Here is a 19398-nt window from a genome sequence, read left to right as displayed (position 1 = left end):
GGCCTTCACTTCAGAAACAGCTGCTGTCCTCTGTGTGGTGGGTTAATGTGACACCCAACTGCCAGTTTTAAAACAATCTGATAGAAATCAACTGTATAAAGACAGCAAGGGGCTCTTTGCTTCATTATCAGTGTTGGGAAATGCTCCTCTTAAAAACTATTCTATGAAAGGTACAAGTCTGCTGTGTAAGGGATTTGCTTTTTAAGATTAAGTGATGACTTAACACTTTCTCCCAACATCCGGTTACAGTGATTTATATAGTGTGTGTGACAAGTTACAATGTCATGTAGTACATTACCTCTTAAAAGTAGTTTCTTCTGACTTAAACTGATCCTTTAGACAGGTACCTTGTTGTAAAGATTTATTACATAAATGAGTACCTAACTGTAATGAATTGTGCTTTAAATGTAACTTTTCCCAGCTGCTGAACTTTATACTTCTTTTAACATGATAGACTAAAGTTCTATAGGGTAACATGGCTCTCGACAATCTTAACAACTTTCGCCCCATCTCCAACTTACCCTTTCTCTCTAAAATTCTAGAACGTGCTGTCACACTTCAGTTACATAACCACCTCATGACAAACAACCTTTTCGAACCCCTCCAATCTGGCTTCCGTCAACTTCACAGCACAGAAACCGCCCTAGTCAAAGTCACCAACGATCTCCTAATAGCTTCTGATTCTGGTTCTCTTTCCATACTCATCCTTCTTGATCTCAGTGCTGCCTTTGACACTGTTGACCATAACATCTTGCTTTCTCATCTCGAGACTGTGTTTGGAGTCTCTGACACTGCCCTCAAATGGTTTAAGTCTTACCTCACTGATCGCTGTCACTTTGTCTCTCTCAATGGGTACAGGTCTGAAATTGGTCTTGTCAAGTCTGGTGTCCCTCAGGGCTCAATACTGGGCCCCTTGCTCTTCAGCATTTACATGTTCCCACTTGGTCAGCTTTTAAGATCACATGGCCTCAGCTTTCATTTTTACGCTGACGATACTCAAATATACATCCATACCAAACCCGACACTGATGTGGCTGTCTCTATTCTATCTAATTGCATCTCTGACATAAAAATTTGGATGACTCAAAACTTCCTTCATCTTAACTGTGACAAGACTGAAGTCATGCTTATTGGTACCCCCCATCAACTTCGTAAAGCCAGTCCTGTAACCCTGTCTGTAGATGGCTCTGTACTTGAGCTCCAATCAAAATTGAAAAACCTTGGGGTTATATTCGATTCTGGCTTAACATTCGACCCACATGTACAGCATACTGTCAAAACATCTTTTTTTCACCTTAGAAATATCGCAAGACTACGCCCTATGCTATCATTAACTGTGGCTGAAAAGCTGATCAACATATTTGTATTCTCTCGAATTGACTACTGCAATGCTCTGCTCCCTGGGGTATCTAAATCTACTCTGAACAAGCTGCAGTATGTCCAAAATTCAGCAGCCAGAATCCTGACCAAATCTAGCGCAAGTGTTCACATTACTCCTATCCTGGAGTCCTTGCACTGGCTTCCGGTCAAATTCCGCGTAGACTTTAAAATCCTCATGCTCACCTACAAGGCTTTACATGGCTTGGCACCTCAATACCTGTCTGAACTTTTATCGCCCTACTCCCCACCTCGCAACCTCCGCTCTTCAAATTCTGCCCTCCTTACTGTCCCCCAAGCCCGTCTACATTGTATGGGCGACAGGGCCTTCTCCTGCTATGCCCCCAAGCTCTGGAACTCCTTGCCCAAGGATATTAGAGAGTCATCTTCTCTAAACTCCTTCAAATCCAGACTCAAAACCCTCCTTTTCAGAAAAGCCTTTACTTAACTGGTTCCATTCTTCACCCCTCTGCTCTTCTTAATACCATCTTCCACGGTCTCCTCTATTGTTATTGTTGTATTGTTGTAATTATAATTGTGTCCTGTCTTGTGAAATTTTCTTATTTATTGTTGTAGTCTTCTTATTTATTGTTATTGTCATCCTGTAAAGCGCTTTGAGAAGCCACCTTTAAAGGCGCTATATAAAATAAAGTTTATTATTATTATTATCATTTGCCGACGATGGTCTCTCGTCTCTCCAGCTAGAACGATATTGAGGGGCATACTTTACGTTTATATGTACTATTTTTCCTTTTTTTCTGAGAATAGCATAAACTCTCTGACACTATGAGATGTGGTAAGAAGTTGCTGAAGAGAGTTCGGCCCACAGGAAAGACCCCTCTGTGTCAGACTGTGCTGCAGGGTTCAGCAAGGAGAATACCATCTCATCGGCCACTAAAGCCACAGCCTGTTCTTTGAACAAAGACCACATCCTGACATCCTATCATTTTTTTTCATTTGTCGGTGCTTGGAATCTGTAAACGCTATTTGAAGATTTCCTTGCTTCAATGATGTCTGTGTCTCTAGGTAGTATCTTTTCTCATTGCATTGCTGTTTCAGGCCCCAGAAGGAACCCAGAAAGCTTTATAAAAAGATTGAAGCAAGCTCAAGGGCAAGAAGAATCTTCTGCTACACTGGGAACTATGAGAAAGTGACCTAATGTGGTAGAAATTATTGATTTGTGAGCTGTTGCTTACTTTATGACAGCTTTATCTAAAGCAGCTTACATTGGTACACATTTACAGTATATAGAAGGGTATTTCGGTGGAATAAATCTGGATCCTTTCTCAAGAGAATAACTGCAGTGCCTTACCTTGGATTTGAACCCACAACCCTCCATTTGCAGCTTCAGAACCATAAGCACTGCTCCCCAAGAGATAAAGCTCTTGTAATCAAAAGGAGTCTGCGTCTCTCTACCTCTCTCTACTCTAGGTGGAAGAGAGAAACTGGCACCATAAATGTCTGGTCCTACTTCAAGAACAGCTGTCTTTGTCTTTTTTATAAGACATCCATGAATTTGCATATCTTTATATTCTGGGAATTTTACCTGCTTTTTGTGCTCTGGTTGTGAATTTCACTGGCAACATGAATGAACCTTATGCAAATCATAAGTGTCTCTGTCTCAGCTGGCTAGAAAATGTAGAATTATAGGCCAAACATGTTAAACCACTGTTACACCCTTTCTACAGCAAAACAAGGATTATGAACAAGTTCAGATTAAAAAAAAAAATTCCATCTTTTTGTTATTCCGGTATAGTGCATTCCAGGTTTTTTTTCATATTGTGGCAAAAAATATTTTTGGGGCTTTTCAGCTTTGTGAGTTGAGATGAATGAGATGACTTGAATGGAAATACGGGTCCAAAACCAAATTTTTGTCATGAAAACCCCACAACCAACCAATGTGTATCCAGACAATGTGTTTCTATGGAATCTGTGTTTTGGTAACATAATTAAAATAATGCACTGCAAAATCCACCCTTTAGAGACCTCACAGTGCACTGTGTCATTGTTGGCTGATGACACTGAACATAGCGGTAAATCTCTCATCGTAACCTCATACATGGATCCAGACAGCTGGATCTGGTCCTGCTAGTTCAGAATCCTTTACTATTTTTATAGTATGCAAAAAACGCTATACCTTTTTATAGTGTATGTTGCCCTACTCTTCTTATCCCAAGCTTTCTGATGTGCAATATCCGTGCTGCTGTTTTCTCTTCTTTACAACATCTAAAAGAAAGCTTTAATGGAATTTTATTTTACAGGTATTTTCTTTATCATTAAATTGTAACATTTCTCTTATACGTGCATGTATTGGAACTTACCCTATTCAAGACAGTTGTATTGAGTAAAAACAAAAGTTAGAATTTTATAGCCTTGCCTTTTTTTGTCCATTTTTCCAGATGTGCTGATGTTCCTAGGTGTGTAAGAATTCCAGCTGTGCAGTGTGTTAGTTACATTTGCATTGAAGCTGTCAGGCTCATAATGCACTCCTGCTGCTTTCCTAACAGAAGAATATTACGTAGCTCAAAGTAAATTGATATCTGCAACCCAGTATCTCTGGAGTCTTTTTTTTGTTACAGTTCAAGAAGAGTATGGTAATGTTCTCAGAAGCTTTAATTTATGATCAATTGCTACAAAACAGAAATAGAACTAATTGATAACAATGACCAGAAACAAATGATATTTTTTTACAAATACAGCACACTCTTTGTTAGAAACGTTAGTTGAGGTGTTTAGGTGCAGGGTTTCTAGAAACAATTTTAGCCTTTTTGGCCTGATTAATTTGTTTTCCCAGAGTCACAATAAAACACAACACAAACCTCTTTTCAAGCCACCAGAACTGCTCTGACCACATTTTGAATCTGACATGTGTAGCCTGTCTTGGAGTGCCTCAGTATAGGGAGTGAAATATTTAATGCCAGGAAAGGTTTCAAACAGAGTTCCTAATTAGCCTCTGCTGTTTCTCATGTGACCATTGCTCTAACACATCATTAAAGCACCCATGGTTCCATTTAGCCTTGCTGATACCGTTGGCTGTTCTTTTGTGGACTGATTGCTGTCAGCTCCAGAGTGCCCTTCCACGCAACTTCGAGTGAGTTTCTAAAAGAAGAATCAGGTTAAAGAAGAGCACCAGACACATTCTGGAGCATCCCTGCTCTGAAAGGCTAAAGTAACTCAATCTTTTAGTCTTGAAACAAAGAGAAAATTAGGAGTTTGTGGTTCAAATATTCCTAATTCAACAAGGTCAAGCTAGAGGGGTTCCAGGGGTTCGCTTTTCTTTTAGAAACGTTTGGTCAGCAAAGTGTGCAGAAAACTCTTCAGAAGTAGGTGTGTGGCAGACGCTGTGTTTAAGAGGCTGTGCGTTCAGACTTGCTGCCTGAGCTCCCAGGAGGTGCAGTACAGCTGAGCCAGAGCATGTGGCTGAATGGGGGACCTGACAGAACAGAGACAAATTCAGGTTGTCTGCAGTAATTTGGCCGTCAGGACTGTGCTGAGGAGAAAGGAGTTGGGTACACAATGTTTCTCATTTGAAATGTATTTTTCTCGAATTTTCTGACTAGGTCCCACTGCTGTGAGTTGCAGTGCAGCTCAGTGACTGAGAGTATGTGTCAGGTTTGTGGAGAAGAGCCAGCTTTCTGAAGCACTTCTGTGGAAACAGCAAGGCTGCTGCCTTCCCTTGAAGAAAGAAAAAAGCAGGACTGTGTGCTCTGGACTTTGAGTCCTCACAAACTGGAGGTTAGTCTTTGTGCGCATTTTCAGAATATTTCACTTGTGTCACGTATTATTTGTATGAAGAAAGGAGCTGTTGCATAACTTTCTGGGGCAATGTGTTTTGTTTAATTGTGAAGCACTCACTGTGTACTGCAGGAGAAGCAAAGAACTTTGTTATAGTATTAAAAGCTGTGGAAAGAGGCCCTTGATCATTTTATTCAGACCTCTTCTCCTGGTTTCAGACTAGTTCAGACTCCACTTTATATTGTGGAGGGTTTTCATCTAAAAGACAGCTTCTGTGTAGGACTTAAGTCAGGACTTTATCATTTTTAAGTGTGAGGAAAAGTCCTTTCTTTCCTTAGTCTTAAGGACTATGAGACTCCCTGCATTATTATCAGACAAATGCTGGAAACCAAGTCCCTGATCTCATGCTCCGAGCCTTGCAGCGCCTGGGTGAAGTATTTGTTTATATTCCAGCTCTGCTGCAGCATCTGGACTTAGGAAAACTGTTTAGGGAGTTGAATACAGTTTTCATGGTCTCTTTTGTAGGGACCTTCTCCACACATCAAGTGTTTCTTTTTTCTTGCAACTATTTCAGACCATTTCAGATTCACCATAGGTAAATCTAAACAAGTTGTTTCTGTTTTGTTGATAGTGATACAAAAAAGGTTCCAATTGACCATCATTTCTGGGAATGCCATCTCTCTACAGAGTTACATCGCCTGACCCACTGTTTTTAATAAAGTACACCCTTGCATTAGCTTAACCCCTGAGGTTTTGATCTTCTTAGTGGTCACTTTTGCTTCAAAACAAAAACAGCAAATGCCATTCAACTCATTTAGTCCTAAGTCGAGGTTGGCTATTGTGAACTTGACCCCCTACCATGTACAGTGGGTGTTTTATCTGTCCTTATCTAAACTGAAAAGCACTGTGATGGAAATTTAAGGCACGTCCCTTTCGTGAATTGGGGTTGCTGGGATACCATACTGTATGTCCAGCTGCAGATACAAGTACTAGTTCTTAGCTTCTTATGTTATGAAAAATTGGGCCTTGGTCAGAATGGTCTTTTTGTTACTGATGCTGATCCTTTTGACCCAAGCCCCGAAGACAGAACTCAAGCAGCAAATTACATTTTTGGATTTCCTGGTGCCGGGAAGTGGTATGAATCAAATGAGCATGAAATGTGGAAATCCTTTTGTACTGGCACTGAAGAAGAAAACAAAGACGCAAGGGGAAAAAAGAGGTTTCGGTTAATGTGTGAGTCATTAACAAGTTTCTGCATTCCCAGTCTTAGCCGGCGACTAGTTTGGAGGGATAAGACGCTCGCGAGCTCACTTTCATGTTTAATGACTGGGAGTGCGGTTCAGATGCAGGAATGCACCCTTTCTAATCTGCAAATATTTTGGTTTAAATGCTTTGAGAATTCTCGGCACCCACATATTGGCGCTTGTCTGGCTCCCTGTTGGCAACATGATAAGTCATCTTCAGGATTTCCTGACTCCAGCTGTACTCCTTTAATAGGAGGGAAGAAAGCACAGCTTATATAAACAGGCCCTGTAATCAAAAGCCAAAAGCATTGCAGTTTTATCTTTCATGGTTTTATCTTTTAATGAATTTCAAACTAGGGGCTGATTTTGTTGCATTATGTGCTGTCCAGTGGCTTAGATACATTGTAATTTGGAAAGAAGAGAGCCTTCCACTTTGTGTTGGATTATCACTATGACTCCTTCTTAGGTTTTTAAACTATTATTCTCTCTGGATCTTTGGCAGTGGCTCCTGATAACCTGGGGTCTAACAAGGCTAAATAAATTCCTAGGCTCAGAAACGAAAGGTTTATTATAAAACTGGATGAGGGCATGGGTAGTGTTTTACTGGTTGATGTAAAATCTACATGTTAAACACACAGTGTGTGTCATCCATCTATGCATATTCTAACTGCCTTTTCCAGTTCAGGCTCACTGGTGAGCTGGAGCCTATCCAGGCAAGTAACAGGCACAAGGTAGGGTACAACCTGGACAGAACACCAGTCCATCAGCAGGGCAGACAGAGACATGCACACTCACACCAGAGCCAATTTGCTCAGAGCCAATTAACTTAGCACTATGTCTTTGGACTGTGAGAGGAAACCAGAGCACTCAGAGGAAATCCACACAAACATGGTGACAAACAAACACAGATAGCGCCCCAAGTCTGGAATTGCACCCAGGGTCTCATTGTGAGACAGCAATTGCACCACTGAGCCACCCACATGTGTGTAATCATTTTTTTTATAATATAGGTAAGAAAAAAATGAAGAATAGGCCTTCTTATCCGTTGGGAAAAGATGCTTCCCCCTGTGGAAGTTGCACATAAGAGCATTTGGTTTTTTAGTGATTTGTTCCAGGGATCTGATACAGACATTTTATTAAAGAGTAGATGATATGGTTTTCATACCAGGGCACAGAGGATTGTGATTTTATTCCAAACTCCCACAACTCTGCTCAAGGATAATAATAATTGCTTACACTTGCAGTATATACCACTTTTCTGGACACTCCACTCAAAGTGCTTTACAGGTAATGGGGACTCCCCTCCACCACCACCAATGTGCAGCCCCACCTGGATGATGCGACAGCAGCTATAGTGCGCCAGGATGTTCACCACACATCAGCTATCAGTGGGGGATGAGAGCAGAGTAATGAAGCCAATTAAAAACAGCTTGATCTTCTGACTAATGCACTGGTAGGCAGCCTAGAGCCTGTGGATGACTTGCATGGTCTGAGATATCCACTGGCATTGAACTGTCTCATTTTCAAATCAGTATTCAGTATTCAGACCTCATGAAATAAACTTAGTGCTGGCCCGTCTTCGGGAATTTTCTCTAGGGCTGCCTAAAGAGGCTTTCAAGGCTGCCTGTGGCCCTTGAAGTCATGTAGATGGCCCAGCCAGAGTGTGAATTGTTTATCTCTTTCCCACTGAGACAGTCTCTAGACACATGAAAAAGAGCTGCCTGTGCCTCTTGCCATAGATGGTGAAATGTTATTGGATTTCCTGGAGTCCTTCGCTCTCCCCTGCAGCGCAACAGAGAAAACAAAGATTCACACAGCGAGAGGGTAAACTCTGCTAAGACGGAAATCAAAAAATAATTTTGTGGTAATGGATACTATTATTACAGCGCGCCAACCGCAGTTCCCATTCCGAAAGGAATAACACAAATACAATCATTTCGTTTATTGAAAAAACAAACCATGACAGGCCAAGTATGGCTTTGGCTGTGTGGTGGAACTCTGAAAATGGAGTCAAACCACACTCCCCATGTGTTGTTTTGCAATCCGCAGAGTGGCCACGCTGACACGGCGCTGGGCCAGGAGACTCAACCCTGGCCCAAATTAGTTTCTGGTGTTTACAGAACTCCGAGTTCTTGGTGGGACCTGCTCTGTAGGGCAGTATTCAGTTGCTGGGGGTTTAAATTATGGGTCTAGCCTAAGCTGTGATGAATGCGTGCCTTTGCTCAACTCAAACTGGGTGGAGTGGCAGAATCAAATAGCTTTAAAGGTAGACATACACGAGAGAGCTACACTCGAGACATTGCCATAGAAAACTTTTTTTTAAGGAATACATTGGGGTCACCCAGTTTATTGCTTTGCAGAAGCATTCTGGCAAGATCCACCTAGCTCTCAAGGTGTTTTCTTAGCTACAAATTCGCAGCCACTGTAATCGACAGTAAGTTAGCCAGTTTTTTTATATGTAACAGTGGTGGTAAGCGCAACTTGTGTAACTTGAGTGCATGAACTTCAGGACACAGTGGCATTTGTTCAATTCTCTGAGGAGAATGTCTCAAAAGGAATCAACTTAAGGAAAGACTTTAGGAAGATACAAAAACACACATACCTCCACACTGGCAGGCATCATTAACATCGAACTGATTTATTGTAATTGAAGACAAATGTTAGCAGGCTGCACACAGCAACCAATGTGTCCCTAACACTTCTGCCCCAAAGCAATTCTAAATGATGTATTAGCAGCATTCTAATTAGCACCACCAGCTAACCAAACAATAAGCAGTATCTCTTTTATCCCTTCCTCTCCTTTTTCTCAGAGATTAGCTGAAGCCAACACAGAATACCCTGGATTTAAAAGATATGGTTTCAAACTTAAATGCTTTTTTATGAAAAAAAAAGGGAGGGAATTTCCTGTCTTCCTTAAAATTTTGATAATGTTCTAACCCCTGAGTCCAGGAGCGCCTGCACTAATTTGTCATGCCACTTTCCCATTGGAGTAAACTAAAATTTGACAGAAGCCAGACATTGTGTTGACTGTCAAAGTGTACCAGGTAATAATTCCACCCCACTGAGCCCCTTCTTCCACCCCACGCGCACACACATCGCTTAGCCCCTGCTCCATGGGAAATGTCGTGTATCTGTCAATTTACAAACAGTAAAACTGTCTGTCTTAGTAACACTCCCCATTAAAGCAGCCAACTTCTATACCTAGCAGCCATCAATACACTCCTCTGATTTACTGTGACCTCGCTTTAAGGTTCAAGAGCTTATAATTCAGTTTTTGAATGACCTGTGGAGAGGAAAAGGGCACACATTCTGGAACAGGTTTGGTAGCATCTACGCTCGTGAAACTATCTGAAATATGGCCTGCTCCAGCGTCTTGCTCCAGACGGTTTGAAGAAAGCCTCATGGCTAAAGGACTTTGAGATTACTCTCCCTTCTTTTTACTTTGTCAGTGTGGAACTAGCTCCCATGTGTTCATTCGTAGTTCGCACACTGGCTCAGCACCAGCCACTAACAATGCAGCGCATTGTATTTCTGGTGTGTTCCACTATGCCCAATCTACCCACTAACTAGAAGTAAGGTTTAAGTTTAGGAAAATGTGTCTGTCATGTTTTTCTAATATTGTTTATATGAAAAAATATTAGATAATATCCGTCTCTACAGTGTCATTATCTTTTTGGTGAAAGATATGATTTGTTTCTATTAGTCTGTCAGGGAGCCTTGCTTGGCACCACCACCTCTCAGCTCTCTGTGCTTGGTTTGGTACTACACTGGGGCTTCTCCTGCGTGGGGCTTGTTCTCCCTGTGATCATGTGGGATTTTGCCAGATACCCTAATTTCATCCCACTTTCCAAAGACAAGGTGCCAAGGTTGACCGATGACGCTAAATTGTCCTTGTGTGCTTCTGTGTGTGTTTGTGTGTGCCCTACGATGGACTGGCATGCCATCAAGGGTGAAGTCTCATGCTGTGCCCTTGCCTTAGGGATCCTGAGATGCTCTGATGCTCAACAGCAATTTTTGACTTTTCATAATTTCTTGACAGATTAGCCAGTTTACTGGAGAGCCCTCTCCTTTTAGATCACTGGTGCTTGACCAGGTGTGAGATTGCAAAGGAACAGGTACAAGGTTTAATCTGTGCTGAAAAGAGAAGAAAAGAGACACAATGTTTTGGCTGTGAAGCCTTTTTAAGGCTCCACAGCCAAAACGTTGTGTCTCTTTTCAGCATGGAATAAACCTTTACTTGCTCCATACGCATGCTGATGCAGCTCCCTACTTCAGCTTTTTCAGGTGTGAGGTTGTTCAGGGATTTTGTGAAAACAAGAATACATTTTGTCACCTCAAGACCAGAATGGTCAGTGTAAAATCAGTGCTCCTTCCCAGTGGTCAGTTCTGCTAACAACCTTCAGTTCTTTTATTAGTTTGTCCTTTCAAATCAGCATTTTTATAATTATTTTTTTGATGTGCTTTTAGATTTAATATTGGGGATTCTTTTGGGATTGATTGAAAATGTGCTCATCAGCCAGAAAAAGGCTAAGAAACTCTCTTTTAGCGCACAAAGAAACATTTCAGCAATGTTAAATACTCATACAGTTTTACTGGTCATAATAAGCATGTATGAAGAAAGACATTTCTGTTCAATTTTGCAGGAAATGACACAATCCTTCTCCTGTGTGTGATATTCATGTAAAGTACTGCAGTGAAGGATTGTTTTTTCCTGTGCTAATTAAATTCAAAGGGGGCAAGAGACTTTCTTAGCAAAGGACTTTCTTACCTTATGCCTGTCGCCTATCTAGTTGCTTTCTTGCGTTTTCTCCTTGATTTTTGCTTTTGATGGCATCAGTTAGGTGCTTTCTTAAGGTTGAGGCAAACTGTAAACTCTGAAAATTGTAAAGCTTTAGATATGCATTTATTAAGTCTTAGCCATCACAATTTCAGAAATGTTAACCTTAATACAGTAGGTTAGGATAATCTCTTTGTTCTGCAATGGCTTTAAGTGTCTAGATATAAGTTTGCACATAATTCCTTTGTTTGTGTTTATGTGTTAGGAATGAGACACTGCTTGATCTCATGGTTTCATCTTAAGCCAAGTGTCCACCACACCTCATTGAGAATACCATAGCATTGCTTCTGGTCATTTGTCAAACTAGTTTCCTCTCTCTGGATGTGGATACACATGCGTGATTTCTCTTTTTGTATCTAAATTCGAATTAGCCAAATATAAGGAACCTAATCCTCCAAATTCTCTAGCGCCTTGCCCGGTGAATATAAGTGCTAAAGAGAAGAGAAATGGAAAGTCTTGCTGTCAGACTTAAAAAATCCAGTCAGCTAATGTGCTTAAAGCTCTTTCACCACTCAAAGCACAGCCACAGGAAAAAACTCTTGATGTTTTGCCAGGATAATAAATTGAATCTCACCTTTTCTGTAAATGCTATTGCAACTTGGCAAAACTTGTGAGATTAAATGTTGTTGTTTGTGCTGTTGGTTTCACTGCAAGCATTCATAGTCGGATTAAAAAAATCTTTAAAGCCAGCAATTGGTACTTCTGTTATTTATTAACCTGCCTCCTGGTATGTTACACTTCACCCCTCCAAGCTATTGCAGTGTTGGGAGTATCTTTTAGCCACAGCTGGTAACTTCTGAGGCTCAGCTGAGTGGAAGACATGAAAGACGTCTGTGAAGAAAGAAAAGGCAGGCTGTAAGCCTGGGGCTGTGGTCTTAATAAGCAGTTATCTGGTTCGAGAGACATGTTGGAAAGGCTGAGCCCAAGCAGACTGCAGCTGAGCTCGTGTTTTGCTGGAGGTGTGGAAAGTGAGGCTAGAGAGTACACTTTTCCTCAAACCACAAGCAAGGGAAAGAAGAGCACGGTAGGTTCAGGTTTTCCTCTTCATCTTTGTGCTCTGTGGGAAGATGATACCCGCACTACATGTAAAATAAGTGCAACTTTTCACCCCCTGGGCCAGCTGTGCTGTCAGTGATTCCAGAGACTGGCTGAGACACAGGCACTGCTGGAGCAGCGCAGAGAGTTAGCAGCTTTCTGAAGAACTGCAGCTCCAGCGAAGGTGTCAGGGATTCAGCTGTATTTATATTCAGTAACAAAATGTTTTGCTTTCAGCTGCAAATACAGAATTAAATCCTGCTCTGTGTCAGAAACTCCATTCCAGCCCCCTCCAAGCTTTGCACAGTGTATCACTTAACAGATTGCGATCCTCCAGTGAGCTTCACTGTCTGGGCTTTGGACTGGGTCTCACTCGCTTGTGTTTATGTAGTCACTGCCTCGTAATACTTTTTTTTAAGAACATGTTCTCAAATGAACATTAGCCAGGTCTCCAATGTTACTTCAGGCTCATGTTAAATAAGAACCACTTATTATTTAGGGCCCAGCATACAAAGCAGTGGGGACTTAAATTTCTTTCATACCTCTGGTCACGCATGATCTCTAAAGAAAAATATTTAAAGAGAAAACAGTCCTTTGAATATTTATTTTGAAATTGTTAATATGTTGGCTCGTTTTCACAGAGAAGGCATGCTTGAGACAGATCAGTTAAGGTTTTGACTCTGTTCAGCCTTCATTATGTAGGTGCAGATGGTAGAACTGTTTACTTTCCGCTTCAGGTTGATGTTTTTTTATTAATATTGTCCATTTCAGGTTTAAAAAATATGTAGAAAATAGCAATACAGCTCTGTCAGATAGTTGATTTTGTGTCCGTTCTTTTCAGAAAGAGCAAATATTTTTCGGAATATTTGGCATAATATTCAGCCAATGACTTTGAGAGCTTTTGCCATCCATCAGAGCTCTCAGGTTCTTGTTCAGAGGCAGAGAACTATCAGGCCACCTGTGTACGTTATCATTTCTCTCAGAGTTTGATTTGTACTCAGAGTTGTGTGAAGTTGTGTGATGGTAGCACACATTTCTAAAAAATATGAGGGTGACTTATGAGAAAGTATGTCTCTACTGTTGCTTTTCTTCTTTTTTTTCCTTTTTAACGTCATGTGAAATCGAAATGGTTCCCACTTGTTAGCTTGCTGTAAGGTAATCTGGTAGTCAGTGAAGGGCAGCTGTCAGTGCACAGAGTGAATCTGCAAGTATTATCTGTGACAGCCAGAAATGGGTTTGGGATGATGCCTGCCTGGGTGCTATCTTCAGAAAAACCCTACACTATTTTATGATTTATTCGAGATGTCCAGACTCTATGAAATCAGGCATTGTATTCTAAGAAAATTCTGAATGCTAAATTAATTGTGACTGACAGATGGTTCCACTTTAGGCAGCAATATTTTGTCTTCCCATGTCAGCACCAAACATAAAATAAAATATCATAGGCTTCTGCATATAATAGTGTGCTATATAGCTTGGTCTTTTATGGTCAGTAAATATGATTTGGGTCCTCATTGCAGCATTTGACTTATGCCAGCAAAAAGAAAAACACTCTTCTTTTTCAAATGTATATTTCCCGTGTAGCTCTGACTGAGAACATAAAGCTTTTGTTTTCTACTGACACAATGGCTACAATCCAAAATCATCCCACATTAGACACATTCGAGAGTCTCCTTGCTGCTACTCGTGCTGAGCTGTTTGTACATGTACATGCTGTTGCTTGCATGCTTCAGTGTATAGGAAGAAAGGAGCTTAATTGTCAAAGTCATTGTCTTTTAAAGTCATATGGTAGAGTGTTGTCATTTATTATGAAGGTGTCATACAGTACAGTGCTCTGTTAAAAGAAATGCCAAGGTCTTTAATATGGTAGGAATATAGTCTAAAACAGTCATCTTTTAAATTTAAAATATTGCATCTGTAATGTAATTTAGTGTGTCATGATATTGCAGTTCCATGTTTACAGCTAGAAAAAGTGTATTACAGATACATTTATTGGTATGTATGAAAACAAGCAAAAAGGTTATTGTGTTGTTTACCTAGCAACATAAATGTACAGATTAATGCTATTTATCTAATACTGTTGGATTATTTATCTACTACTGTTGGAAGAGATTTTGCAGCCTGTTGGCTGGGACCTTTGCTCAAACTCCTAATGGCTGGCAGTGCAGATGGCCCTGCTGATGCAAGAGCCCCGTCTGTTTGTTTTAATTTGCTGTGTGTGTCAGCACTCATGACAGCCAGAGATCCTGGCGGCCAAGCTGGGGATGGGGGGGGGGGGGAGGCGGCCGGAGGCAGAGCCGAGCCCTCGCTCTGGCAGGAATGCATCCCAGGTGAGAAATCGGGAAAGCGTGCAATTGAGTTTAACACCCCCATGTGTGCTGATAACAGAGCAGGAACAATTCTCTGCCTTGGCAATGTCTTAGCATGCCTGCAGGCTAAGGAAAGCAACAGATCCATTGCTTTATTGTCATCTTAATGTAATGCTGCTGTAACGTGACTCCTTCCCCCATTAACAGCTGTTAGAATCACTGTTATTATCTGTCATTATATTCAAATGGCTTGCTCCTCCTAGCAGTACTCTAATGAGAGGGTAAATGTGAATGCCAAGGCGAAGAGCTTTTTATCTGTGGCCCCATCCCCCATCAGCTCTTGGGTGTGGCAACAAAGAAGACCCTGCAAAGTCTTAGAAACTGCATTTAACTTTGTTTCTTATAATTATCTGCAGTGTCTACTAAACACTTGAGAACGAATCCCACTGTGATTCTGCAGTTCTCCTGAGGTTTTACCCAGTTTGCACAGAGCAGTTGCTTTGTCAATTGTATTTTTCCATTATAACTTACAATTCGTAATCTGTACTTGTACGTGACTGTGCATGCATTGAGTGGTGAAGCAGAGGTGCGGGTTTTCAGCAGGGGGCTGCAATTCTTCTTCCGGGAGTGCTTCAGTGCATTTACAATTACATGGATTGCCTATCTGTGCTGCACCTTGTTTTCAATGTGATTCAGCGCCCTGCTTTTATCATGGTATATCACATTAAACCTTTATGAAGCACACATGCTTCAGTGCCCAGCCAAATATCATAGTGAATGGATGCATTGTAAAACAAATTACAGTGCACACCATTTTGTTCAGTTTCTTATGTTTAAGAGGTGTTTGGCCAGGCTGGGCGAGTACAACTCGTCCTGAGCAACTGCGGACCAAATACATTGCAGATTAAATAGATTTTATCTACACGATTGTTCTTCAAATGCCAAATATATCAACTTTCAAACAGGGAGGTGGGCCTGCAAGATGGCTTTATTCGCTTGAAGATAGGCTTTGAAGGTAGAAAATTCAGGAAATAGTTCATCAGCTCAGGAACGCTGAGGGCAAACCAAGGATCTGATCTGATCTCTAAGTTGCAGTTTGCTCCCTCGGGGAAGCTGCTGAAAGCCTGACTTGGGATGGGAGATCCTATCAAACCTGTTGGTGGGCAACAGGCCGAGAAAGGAAAATAACCAGCTGCCCTGGAAAATGATGAGGTGTAAGTCAGTATCCTGCTTACATATGTCAAATGTATCGTGGCCATACTGTATGTGTTCCATAGAACGGAACAGTGGCCAATAAATTATTTGAAGGGATATTGAATAATTGTGTGTGTCCAGCCAATTATTTTGTTTGGTTCTTTTTGGCTTGAGACAAAAAGCAACAGGATTTGCCTTGATTTGCTCTTTGCTCCAAGAAGTGGATACAGTATCTCACTGAAATCAGTACAGTATCATTCTTAAGGAACCTTGTCATTTTCCTCCCTTCCATTTGCAGGATCCCTAATTATGTCTTGTAGTAAAAAATTGCTGTGGAAGAAGCCCCTTTGGTCATTTCCTTTACTTTGCAGACAGTGCCTGTTCCAAATCCTCAGTCTCTTGGTTGAAACTGATGATGGATTAGAGAATCACTTTACAGGAGTCTTTCAGCTTTCAACAGCAAGTTTTGCCCAAGAGGTGCAAGTGGCTGGGAACAGCAACAGCAGTTCTAAGCTGAAACTGGATAAAACTGGAGATTAGCAAGACCTGTGATCTGCGACCAGTGTGTAAAAGGATCTTAACACATACAGAAATGAGGGGAATAAAGGGACATTGTAACCTTGCAACTCCGAGTGGAGCGGAATAGCTTTAATTTCAGACAGACACTTTCCAGGTGGGCGTGCTGGAAAATGTTTTGGGTGGAAAATCGAGTTTACGGCTGGGAGCACCAAACCATTTATCCCAGCTTTCTTGTAAAGCTTGTTACCCGCTGTACCATGGAAAGCAGGGAATTTAAACAGGCATTAACAGGTTTCTAAAAATCAAGTGCATCAATCATGCAACAGAAAACTGGAGACAAAGGCTACTGTAATGCCCCAAACATATCTTGAGCCAAAACATCGGGAACTTCACCACTTTGAAATCCATACTGCCTTCTCTGGTCTCCAGTGTGACTACCAATTTTCACTTTGGGAACACAAAATCCAGTCAATCCGTTAGCATGAAACTGCTTACTAGCAAAGGGAGTTAAGTTTAAATTTGTCCAGCACACATGAGGCCTCATTTCGCACATAACTCAAAGCCTACATTTCAGATGTGAAGTCATTATAATTGTGGCTTGCAGAAACTCAACCTTCCAAAGAGCTATCTGGACAGTTCTATTTGTCACGGGCAAAGTCAGAAAGTGAAGCCTTGCCTCAAGCCTCAACCAAGAATGCATTTTTGAAAAGGTCTGGAAGGGTTCGGACTCCTGTTGCCAAACATTTGCAAACTCTTTAAACATTCAAGTCATAGCTGGGAAAACAAATTAAAGTCTCTGTTGTCTTCAGGGTACTCACTAGTAAGAAAGGATTTTAATTAAAAGAAAGTGCCGACTTACAGTACATTACATGAGACAGCATCTCTCCTGCTAATTCAAAGTTCTCCAGTCAGCTGGGTTTTTGTGTCTTTGTTTGCATCACACTCTTAAAACTGCAAAAAAATGCTGCAAAATGCCCCCTCATGAAAAACAAAAGTGAAAATCGCCCGGCACTCTTAAGGTTTAGTGCGCAGGACTAAATGACAAGGCTTTAAAACTTACCATTTTCAAAAACCCGAGAGGAGAAAACTATAAGCAAATAACTGTAGCCAGAATGTTGTGGCCCAGATTTCATTTTTAGGATGGGAAGACAAAAGCTCAATAAAATGAGCTGAAAAAGTGCCTCACTGTTTTAGAATTTAAAGGTGCAGAGTGAAATCAATTCCCAAATTCTACTGCCCACATAATTCTACTTCATTTACTTTTTTTGTACTTCACATTTAAGTTTTTGTACACAGAGCTGGGTGTGTACCAGCCTGGATAACATGTTAATTTTGGACAGTGTTTTAGAGTTCACAGGAGGAGAATGATAGGAAGCTTTCTGCAAAAGAATGCTAAAATATCTCACAACACAGGGAGAAACTGGATAAATATAAAAAGCTGGTTGCAAGAAAAAAAGGACAAGCATTACGTGCATTTTTTTCAGCTCCTATTGGACACACTTAACCCTGAACAGTGTGTTCTTTGGAAAGCAGTTTGTTAGCAAACCCCCCTTTGTGAAATATGCAGTCTGGGCAATTTAAAACAGCTGCTTTCCAAGACCAAAATTATCCAGGAATGACAAGGTCAATGTGGGAGAACAAGGGCCAAAAGAGCAGAGTGTACGAGTTCTGGAAATTACAGATGGTGCTTGTCAAGGGCAGGCCATTCACCTCCAGCGGGAGCAGAAGATCAGGCCCACTCGCTTCTTCCCTCTGGTTCCTATTTGCTTTTCATCCGACTGTCAGAAGAATAATTATCCCTTTTCTCCCACTTTTTTACATGCAGACAAAAAGTCACTTCCACACAAGTATTCCCCTTATGCACTCGTGCCATTTTTGGAAATAATGAAAATCAATTCTGCTGTACCGACAGGGCTGTTAATTCTTTAAACTGGCACAATAAAGCACACGTGTCACCCATTTGTATTTTGGGTTCAAAACACTAATGGTTTACAATTAGTTTCTCGAACTGCTGCATTATTTATACTTTCTGCTGTTTAACACCTCATTAACAAAAGATAAACTCTTATGTTTCCATCACCTAGTTTTTCTTCCAAAATACGATTGTGTTATTAGGGAAATTATCTGTTCAAACTATTGTCATGACTGTTGAGAGCTTACAATTACCCTTGATTCAGTGCGTATGCATATTTAAAGATTGCAGTTCTATTCAGAATAAGAGGCAGTTTCAGTAGGAGGATCTCTTACTGTCTCCACAGGACCAGAAAAAGGAAAACATTTTCTCATTACAGAGTTTAGTGGCACAATACGTATCACCTATGTAGTGCAGCAGAAATAAATGCAAATTTAAATTTAAGGCAATTTTGCACTTCCATTGCAAAATAAGTGTTCAAAGCCTATGGCATTTCAGGTTCCTAACACAATACAAAACATAATTAGGAGGCACAACATTTACTGGGGACATTGGAGATATTATTTAATTACAATATAAAACTTAATCCTGAAAAAGGTTCTTGAGACTGTCAAGAGCTCATGTTGCCAACTATCATTGCATGTTCAGGAGGTTTGTGGGAGAGCTTGTGTCTTCTTCAGCAATGGAACATATAAGTGGTTCTTTCTGCTTGGGACTCAAGCCTCTAACACTCAGTCGTTGCTCAAATACAATTGTAAAAGAGCCTGATTTATGTCAGGTAGTTCAAGGTGCCTGAGTACATCAAGAACTAGTTAGGACTTCAGAAACATACTGAAAGAGTCTTTATAGTGGGAAATCTACCCACACCCCAGCACCAACTGAACTACCAAACACTCGCTAACACACCCTTATCTACACCAACCCACTAATTAAACAGCATGTGACAATGTGCATTGCAATTAACCAATTTTACCATCTGTGATCACCTCGTGTGAATCTTTTTATAGATAAAAGTGGCAGGTTGGCTGAAACTGCAGTCCTTCCTGGTCTGGCCTGCCTCAGTAATCCTTTTAATACTTCACACGTGTCCATTATATTATTCCATTTGTAGGTACAGCTTTTCTGCTCCTGCCAGTTGTAGTTTTGCCTTTTAAAGCAGTAGATATTTTAGACTTCTGCTGCAGGAGATTTCTGAGGGGTGAAGATACATGGAAGTTAATCATCTGCTTGGGCTGT

The 19398-nt window shown here is 40.9% G+C and overlaps 1 protein-coding gene across 5 annotated transcripts in view; it reads left to right on the top strand.

Annotated features, from left to right (window-relative positions):
* The first annotated feature begins 4354 nt into the window (after positions 1 to 4354).
* The window catches only part of eva1ba (eva-1 homolog Ba (C. elegans)), a 39997-nt gene continuing 24953 nt past the window's right edge, over positions 4355 to 19398 (top strand). For 2 of the 5 annotated variants that reach the window (XM_088602743.1, XM_088602740.1), the window contains exons 1-2: positions 4355 to 4468; positions 4938 to 5112. The gene's annotated coding sequence lies outside the window, so the exon portion shown is untranslated. Of the gene's footprint in view, positions 4469 to 4816; positions 4835 to 4937; positions 5113 to 11962; positions 12218 to 19398 lie in introns of those variants that run through there. The other 3 variants (XM_088602744.1, XM_088602742.1, XM_088602741.1) reach the window with 2 other exon arrangements.

This window comes from Lepisosteus platostomus, chromosome 13 (genome assembly GCF_059453375.1).
Source record: "Lepisosteus platostomus isolate fLepPlt1 chromosome 13, fLepPlt1.hap1, whole genome shotgun sequence".
Classification (NCBI taxonomy): Eukaryota; Metazoa; Chordata; class Actinopteri; order Semionotiformes; family Lepisosteidae; genus Lepisosteus; species Lepisosteus platostomus.
Note: the sequence above shows the minus strand (reverse complement) of the source record. Positions and strands in the feature narration are given on the sequence as shown.